Source organism: Mytilus trossulus, chromosome 7 (genome assembly GCF_036588685.1).
Source record: "Mytilus trossulus isolate FHL-02 chromosome 7, PNRI_Mtr1.1.1.hap1, whole genome shotgun sequence".
In the NCBI taxonomy this organism is placed as follows: domain Eukaryota; kingdom Metazoa; phylum Mollusca; class Bivalvia; order Mytilida; family Mytilidae; genus Mytilus; species Mytilus trossulus.
This window is the reverse complement of record NC_086379.1, coordinates 13,842,043-13,851,609: the sequence shown is the minus strand read 5'-3', so window position 1 is coordinate 13,851,609 and position 9,567 is coordinate 13,842,043.

Genomic DNA, 9,567 nt, shown 5'->3' with positions numbered 1-9,567 from the left:
TTTGATCCTTTGATTGTATTTTCGCCTGGTCTTTTGGTCATTGACTGCTTTGAGAAAAATATATTAAAGGTCTGATCCTCTCTTATATTAATAATACGACAGCTGTAGAAAGACTAACTAAGTGAGGTGTTGGCAATTGTGAAGAGAACGCATTGACAGAACATTTTAGTAAAGTATTATTATTCAAAAAAGAAGAAAAGTAGTTTTGGAATATCGTGTGTGGAGTTTCTACAGGTCCTCAGCATACACAATATGCATTTTTTTCCTGACAATGTGACATGTGTTATACGCAAATCCTACCACCTACATGTACATTTGAACACATCGTTAGTGCATGCTTTTTATATCCTTCTTCCCATGTACAAAAATGTAGTTAACTCATTTAAATTATATGAAATGGAAGCATACAGATTCATGGATTTTTTTCAACAAATAAGTCAGCTATAAACAAATAAATATTATCATTAGAAATTATTCAGTTCCCCATCTGCATGATTTAAAGTATGATTTAACTTAAGCCCGGCATTATATACTGTTTTTATGTATTATTGTGTATATCTGCAGATGCGTATACGTCAACGTATATGATACAGTTGATATATATTTAAATGACCGACCTCTAGTAGTAATAACTAGACTTACGGCCAATGGCATTGTAATAAAACTAAGTTAAATGTATTAAACTGGAATGATGGATTATAAGATGATATAAAAAATAAGTTAATACTCAACACACAAAACTTTGACTTAAACAGGTATCTTGATACATGTGAAGAAAGACTAAATAATCTTTTAAACTTGAATATAAGAATCAACGAGGATATGCCCTCGTCATTAAATATCCAAACCGTGTCTATGAGATTTTTTGTTAGAAGAGATTTACAAACAACACTTCATTGGAACATGTTTTTAAAACTTATGTCAGAACTCCCGTGGAATGAGTGATACTCTGGAAACATCTTGATGAGTGCACCAACAAATAAAATAAAATATAGAAGTTCACTGATTATGATGATATGATGAACGGGTATATGTCAAAACTTCATTGACACCTGTTTTCTGCAAACTTTTCAATAACGTTATTTGTTCAGGAAATTTTCCTGTAATATGGGTGAAATGTTTTTAAGTCTCAATCTTTCAGAAAGGAAGTTCTGACGATACTGGAAACAAAACATACATTTTTCTGTTGTCACATCATAGAAAACTATGTACGTCCTTGATTAATACAAGACTTATAGCATGGTGCAAGATTTACAACACTCTGATACATGTAGATGCATAGTTGGAATATGATACTTCTGATGCCATATAATGTCGTCATTCTTTGATTTATGATATATTAATAAAGGGTAAAAGCTTATACTGCTGTTATATCGATTATATAGAAGCCTTTGATATTGTTTTTCATGTAAAGTAGTTGTTTTGAATATATAGTAAAAACCCCAGTTTTTGGTTGGGTTCATGTTCCTTATTCGTAAGTTTTTTTTTTAGTCTTGTGTACTATCAATTGTCTGTTGTCTTGTTCTTTTTAAGCCATGTCGTTGTCAGTTTATTTTCGATCTATGGGTTTGAATGACCCTCTGGTATTTTTTTACCCTCTTTTATATTTTGTGTTACTGGTGAACGTTTAACTATAATTAAATCTACGTATTCAAATATGAAAACTTGTATATAGTGTAATAGCAAAAATTCTGATTTTCGTTTTAATGTTATACTTGCTTGATGCAAGGGGAATCTTTATCTCCATTATAATTACGGTTGTAGGTTAATGATATGAAAATAGAGCTTATTAGTAATATCTGTCAGTAATACGAATGAAATCTTTAAATATAGATTACTTATGTACGCAATCAGCACTGGGTTTTGTTTTTTAACGAAAACGTTAACATAGACAATATTCAAAATAAGTTGAATGCTGTTTACTATTCCTCAAACATTTGTCAGAGAAATATGGTTGAAACTAAACTTTTTATATGTCTAGTATAATTTATAAAATTAGTCGTAAACTATGATGTTAACATGTCCGTTTTTATTTTGTTTTATTCTGTGTTGACATGTACATCAATTATATTATTGTATACGTGCATTTTTATAAACTTAAAAGTATGAATTATTCTAAATACTAAGATATTTCTTATCTCTGGCAGATAACCTTAGTCGTATTTGGCAAATTTTTGGGGAATTTTGGGTCATCAATTTTTTGTTTGTTTTATCTTTGTTTAGCTTTCTTTACTATTTTAACATGAGTGCAATAGTGAGTATTGTGTAGACAAAACACGCGTGCTGTACCTTTGATAACTGTTATAGCATGTCTTAATGTTCTATTGTATTGTTAATTCGTGTATTTCTCATTTCTTAGATTGTAGTTCTGTCATGGGATGTTGTCATTTTAGTGTTATATTGAACATTGCATTGAAAGCGGAAGGTTTGGATAGCCACAAAACCAGGTTCAATCTACCATTTTTTCTTGAAATGTCCTGTACAATGTGGACAATGGCAATTGGGATCTTAAAGTTCGTTTCTGTGTGTGTTTGCATTGTCGTTAGGTTTTTTGTTGCACTTTAGTATTTCTGTTGTTTCGTTGTTTTCCTCTTATATTTGATGTGTTTACCTCAGTTATAGTTTGTAACCACTGATTTTTTTTCTCTCAATCGATTTGTGACTTTCGAACAGTGGTATACTGCTGTTGCTTTTATTAAGAAATAAAGGTAGAATAAAAAGCAAGAAAATTGTTCTTTTAAACAACAAAAATGTGACAATTTTGTATATTTAAGTATCCTTTTTAATTATAATGGTAGGTGTTTACATACAGTAGACAGGTGAATATTACCCAATCAAGGTATAAAAGCTGTTTTCGCTTGATGTAGTAATATTGTAAATGATTTTTAATAACTGTAAAATTGTATATTCTATAAAATAAGGGGTTTTGTTTCTGATAAAGTACTATTATAATTATTGTTATTGTGTATGATTAAATATATAAAACCCATAATTAGCTACACTATTATACCACTTTTAATCCCGAACGACTCGTAAAGTAAATCACCTTGAGATTAGTTTCTGCAAATCATTTATTAATCTTAGTTATCTTTTTGTTACATAGACATTTAATTTTGATTTGACTGTTTCATCATGATCAAATGTGTCGAAATCTTTAATCCTCAACACCATAATTTCGATTAGTTTTATTTGCCTACACATTTATGCCATATCCAATCACTGAAAAGTGTTGAATATTATGTTTGTCCTGCTAAATTTTTCAAAATAATAACACCATCTTAATCAATTGTCATGATCATAATCATAGATCTGGTCCTTCTTCATTAATAAAAACTGAGAAGTAGAGCAACTTACCCTACCCTTTTTGTGTCTAGATGATGATAAAAATTAAGTACTAATTGAATTTTCTACGTGACACAGATTTGATTTTAACATGTTGCTATACAGGCTTATTTAATTTATGTTGTCCCTAGAAAATGAAGTCAGCTTACACTGAATTAATACATTTTGCTTTGAGACCAAAATATTGTCAAAAAATCATTAAAACAAAACTTGCATTTTCAGATTATGAAAGGGTCTTTGGAACACCCAGAATGCATGAATTGCATCATTCGTTCTATGGCTTCTTCGGCTTTCAGTGGTAATAAGGTAGTTTAATTTTGGATTATAGCTCTTCATCTGTGATATAAGCTTTGGATTTCAAATATTTTGGCCACGAGCATCACTGAAGAGACATGTATTGTCGAAATGCGCATCTGGTGCAAGAAAATTGGTACCGTTAATTTTATTAAAAGGCAAGAAAATTGTTTTTAAATAACAACCCATTTATTTTATGTGACAATTTTGTATATCCTTTTTAATTATAATGGTAGGTGTTTACATACAAAAAAAATATAACCCAATCAAGGTACATAACAGCTGTTTTTGCTTGATGTAGTAAAATTGTAAATAATTGTTAAACAAGCCGCAATAAAGGAGTATAAAGAAATGGCAATAAAGGAGTATAAAGGAATGACATGCCACAAAAACAGGTTCAACCCAATTAAAGTCAGGAAAATGGCCATTGTTATTTTATAGTTTGTTTCTGTGTGTGTGTTACTTATAAATGTAGTTTGTCTATTGTGTCGTTGTTTTGCCCTTATATGTGATGCGTTTCTCTCAGTTTTAGTTTGTAACCCGAATTTGATTTTTTCACAATCGATTTATGAATTTCGAACAGTGGTATACTACTGTTGTCTTTATTCAATAACTGTAGAAATTAATATTCTATACAATAAGATTTATTGTTTCTGAATAAAGTTTTATTATAACTTTATTATTCTGTTCCTGATTTAATATATCAAAACAGTAATAAGCTACAACTTTATACCATTTTAAAAAACACAAACGATTCTTTAAATAAATCACGTTGATATTACTGCAAATCATTGAACGATCTTAATTATAGTTTTGTTATATAGGCGTTAAAGTTTGATTTAACTGTTTGATCATGGTTAAATGGGTCGAAATCTTTTATTCTCAACACCATAATTGCGATTTTTTTCATGTGCATATAATTAAACTCATCATAGATATCAGGACTAAATTTAGTATATACGCCAGACGCATGTATGACATATCCAATAACGATATTGTTGGTACATTATGTTTTTTCTGCTAAATTTCTCAAAAGACTAACACTATATAAATCAATTGTCATAAACACAATCACAGACTCTGTGATGGCTTTTCTTCATTTTAAAAAACTGAGGGGCAAAACAATGTACCCTTCCTGTCACTAATGATGATAAAAAACATGAAAAACTTATTGATTTTCGAGTAGCAAAGAGACGCTTTTTGCCCGACCCACATATTGATTTTTTGCTATCTTGCTATCCGGGATTATTTTATTCATGGCAAAATTGTTGATATTCGAATTTAAGAGAATATTGGCTTTTTACATTGTATTTTTTTCTAGAAGAATTGGACATATTATTTTTTTTTTAATTCATTGTTTTTAATATTTGAAATACGCAATACATGGAATTTGTTGTCAATGTTTAAATATATACTCTTCGAAATCCACAACAGTTTTTGAACATTTTATTTGAAAATAGTCTTTTTTAGGGATTTTATATAAAACAACGGATGTAGACTAAAGGTTCCGTGTATGTTTTATGCTGTATAAACATGATAAACAATATTTGTTCACTATGATAAATATCCATGTTTTGTTTTTTCTTACTAACGAAATATTCACAAAAATTAGTGTCTAGTATTTTTAGAGACCTCGAATAAAAATGCATTCCATTACGGCACATTTTCCTAAAAGAAGTAAAACATACATTATAGTTATTTTAATAAAGTTATTTTCTATCATTAATATTTCTTTGCATGTGAAAACTTTATGTTTTAAGATTGTAGTAGACGTGATAGAGTATATTTGATGTAAAAGCATCAAAGTGAACAAATATACATTTTATATTCATTTATATTCAGTGAACTTAAATCTCATAAAACTACATTTCAAAGTTAAAGATAGAATTAGTCTTTACAATAATAAAGTTTTATTGTCCGGTCTTATCAATTAAGTTTATTATTTTTTAGGTTAAAAATTGTAAACCTTAAAATTACCCAGAGCAGGATTGCTAGCTTGTGGTTTATCAGCAGCCACGTTCGGTCGTTAAAGATTTTCAAGCTAGGTAAAATGTGAACGCTATTCCGAAAAATGTTTCATTTAAGGTGTTTTAGTCCTCATGCAACTCTCACGTATATTTTGTTTTGGACAAAGCAAACATATTTTTCCGGGAGGACATGAATATAATTTTGAAATCCGGTTATCAAAACCCACCCAAATAAGGGAGACTCACCATAAAAATCTGTACAAACAATTGCATGTCCAAATTGGTAGATTTAAACTCTTCTGATAATTTCCAAACAATATGTTATCGATAAACTGACGTGTACTAACATGTTATTAAAATACTGGATTGAACGGTAGGCGTTTGTTCGTTATTACCTGAACCAGTTCTGCTGGTTTGTCGCGATACGATATTGTGTAACAAATCAATTGGAAATAAAAGGACTTTTTCAATAAAACTACAAGTATTTGATCACCAACAGAAAGAGAGAGTTATTACTCATGAACAGTTTACAAAATGAACTTTCGGAAAATGTTGACTTGTAAGAAACAATACAAATTCAATCCTGTTACTTTGAAGAAAGCCGACACTAGTTTGGAGCCAAGAGATCCATGTGCAGGTTTAGAGAAGCAGAAAAATATCAGAAGGTATACAACTTATACGCTTCACGCAAGAGCTAGTGAAAATTGCAGATTCGTTACAAATGGGATGGACGGGGTGTAGAAATTTACAACAATTTCAATCCTAGATGATTCTGTGAACTATCGTTAAGTTGTAAGATCGCATCCACGAGAGGAGAGTAAAACCAAAGCAAGCAAAGTTAAGAATGAATGACCAACGACGTATACCAAGTCAATTTGTACTGCAACTTTCACGTTAACGACAAAAGTTTTAAAGCAAGTGGAAGAACCGGAATTCGTTTAACTTCTTCCAGTTAGGTACTTAAAAGGGGCGAAAGATACCAGAGGGACAGTCAAACTCATAAATCGAAAATAAACTGTCAACGCCATGGCTAAAAATTAAAAAAAAAGACAAACAGACAAATAATAGTAATCATGACACTACATAGAAAACTAAAAACTAAGCAATACGAACCCCACCAAACACTGGGGGTGATCTCTTGTGCTCCGGAAGGGTGAGTAACATCTCAGTTAATGTAAATAATTCAGATAGTATTTACTCAGATATACTGCACTGTTAAGTTTTCAGGTGAATACAAATCACCTTTAGTAAATGATAGTCTGTAAAATATGTTATGAATAATGAAAGTATGTGTACTTTTCTATCCCAAATTCATGTATTTAGTTATGTTGGTTATTCTCATAAGATTTTGTTAAATGTCTTAACGTTTGTATATCTTATTTTTTCTGTTGTATTCGTTTGTTATGGTAAATATAATTAATCATCCGGTTCATTTATTAGATTTTAGTTTGGATGAACGAAATTTATACGATATTTGGTTTACAGTTTGATTCAGAAGAATCACCGACACAGCTAGATAATACAATACATTATATAATTAATACTACAATTTCATATAAATTAGTTTTGTAATTTTCAATTATTCAAAAAAATCTTAATTCCATCTTATCTTTGGAAAATCTTTTTTAAAAATTCAAATGTGACGTCACTGCGTTGATGGCTTTGGCTATCTCGGCTGTGTATGTTCATGTGCTAGTTTAGGTTGTTTTATGTATTGTATCCGTTTTTATTCTGTATATCTAATTTATAGTTATTTTTTAAAATTTACTGTTTGCAAAAGTATGAATTATTCTAAATAATAAGGATGTTCATAACCCAGGCAGAAAACCCTAGCCGTTTTGGTCGCAAAGTTTGTGATTTTTTTAGTTCTTTTTGTACTTTCAACATTGTACTTTTCGACCTTTTTCATCTGAGCGTCACTTGTAGGTCTTGTGTGGACGAAACTCACGTCTGACGTATTAAATTTTAAATATGGTAAATTTTGTTAGCTATAATTCGTGTTTCTCTGTCCTATATGTTTTCCCATTTTTTTTGTAGTCCTGACATGTAATGTTGTCATTTAAGTGTTATATTTAACATTGCCATAAAGCAGGGAGGTTTAGCATGCCACAAAAGAAGGTTCAAATCACAATTTTTTTCTTAAAATGTCCTGTACCAAGTGAGGAAAATAGCTATTGCTATATTATAGTTCGGTTTTGTGTGTGTTACATTTTAATGTTGTGTTTATGTTGTGTCGTAGTTCTCCTCTTATATTTCATGCGTTTCCCGGATTTTGTTCTCAATCGATTTACGAATTTCGAATAGCGGTATACTCCTTTTGCTTTTAATTAACCGAGCGTCAACTTATCGAACAGGTGTCTAGCATGTCTAACCAGTTAAAGGTCACTTCAAGTTTAATTATATATGTAGGTAAATTAAAAAATATAATACACTAATGCAGAGATATAGGCACAACCATGTATGTTTGAAAAGTTATAGAAATGGAATATGCTGTTACTACCAGAAAATGTTATATCGAGAAAATCTGATAGGATTATCGGGGAATTAGTTATGGGCGATATTTTTAAATTGACCAAACAAATGTTACATTTCAGAAGATAACGATATACCTTGTGTAATTATTCCTTTAACAGTAGCTTTAAATAAATGAAAGAAGTTCTTTTCAGTTTTGGATTTTTGATATAAAAATGAATGACTAACCAGTTTAGGTTCAAATTTAAAGATGGTTCAGTGACAAGAAAGTTTGAAAAAGACAATTATTTGTTTAGATATGTTATTGAAAGTGACTGATACCATCTGGAAATGTTAGAGGAACATAGAACTTATTTAGGTTTCAGTTGGGTTTCAAAAAGTAAAACACAGAATTTTGTATTTAATGTTCTCCCTTTTAAATACATACAGTGAATGTCGGGTAGTCAATGTGTCAAGAGTGATTTGGCCGCTGCAGGTCTCTGAAATATGTGATACAGTACTGGGGGAAATCAGGGTTTTGATCTTGATGATGGGCTTGTTTGTTCAAATAATTTTCAATAAGTTGAGAGAACTAGCTCGTACATAAGATGTAGTATGTCTGAATTTGGTTTTTAAAAAGCTGAGGGAAAATGTGTGGTATCCACAGCAATATATGACTTAGATATGTTTAGTTCAGTGATAGTAGAAAAAGTTTGGTCGATGATACCGGCATTATACTTTTTAGTTTCGGAAAGGAAAAACAATTGCACATTGCAAACTGTTTCGCCGGAATTGTATGCCAGATTATATTAATGCAATCTGCAGTAGCTACATTTATATGTAGGTAATTTTATTTATGTTGAGAACTAGATAGTTGTACAACAATATACTGTTAATGCCAAGTTAGAAGTCCTGTTTAGGAGCTCAACAATGAGCATTTACATGATTTCCTATTGTACATTTCATTCCAATCAATTTTATGTATAAATATACAATAACTGTTCTACCGTCGCCTACATTAACCATACGTTAAGAGAATATCGATTAGTTGTAGTTGTCCCTAATTGAGTATGTAAATAAGGGGAAATAACTCGTTTTAATTATGATTTAAGTATAGGAAAGTAAGATGCTAATTTCAATGTCTTACAAGTTGACGCCAAATTTTGGTTTTTACTCTTTATTTTACAATATCTATTGGTCTAGAGACTGAAAGTATTTTATAAGATGCATTGTGACTTACAAGGCCATATATTCACTCTTCCTACAGACGAATCCTTCAACACAAAACGTTCCAGACATGAGTTAGCGTTTTACTAAGGTTTTTTGTACTTATAGGAGTTTAAATAGCTAGTCAAAATGTTAAAGATCAGATTTCACTGTTTAAAAGAACATTTTTCATTTACAATGAAATGATTTTGTATGGCATTATGCAAAAAGGTCTGTTACTTTAACAAAAGATTTAATTTAACAAAGTCTAAGATGTGTTTCCATAATTATTTTTACCGTAAAACGG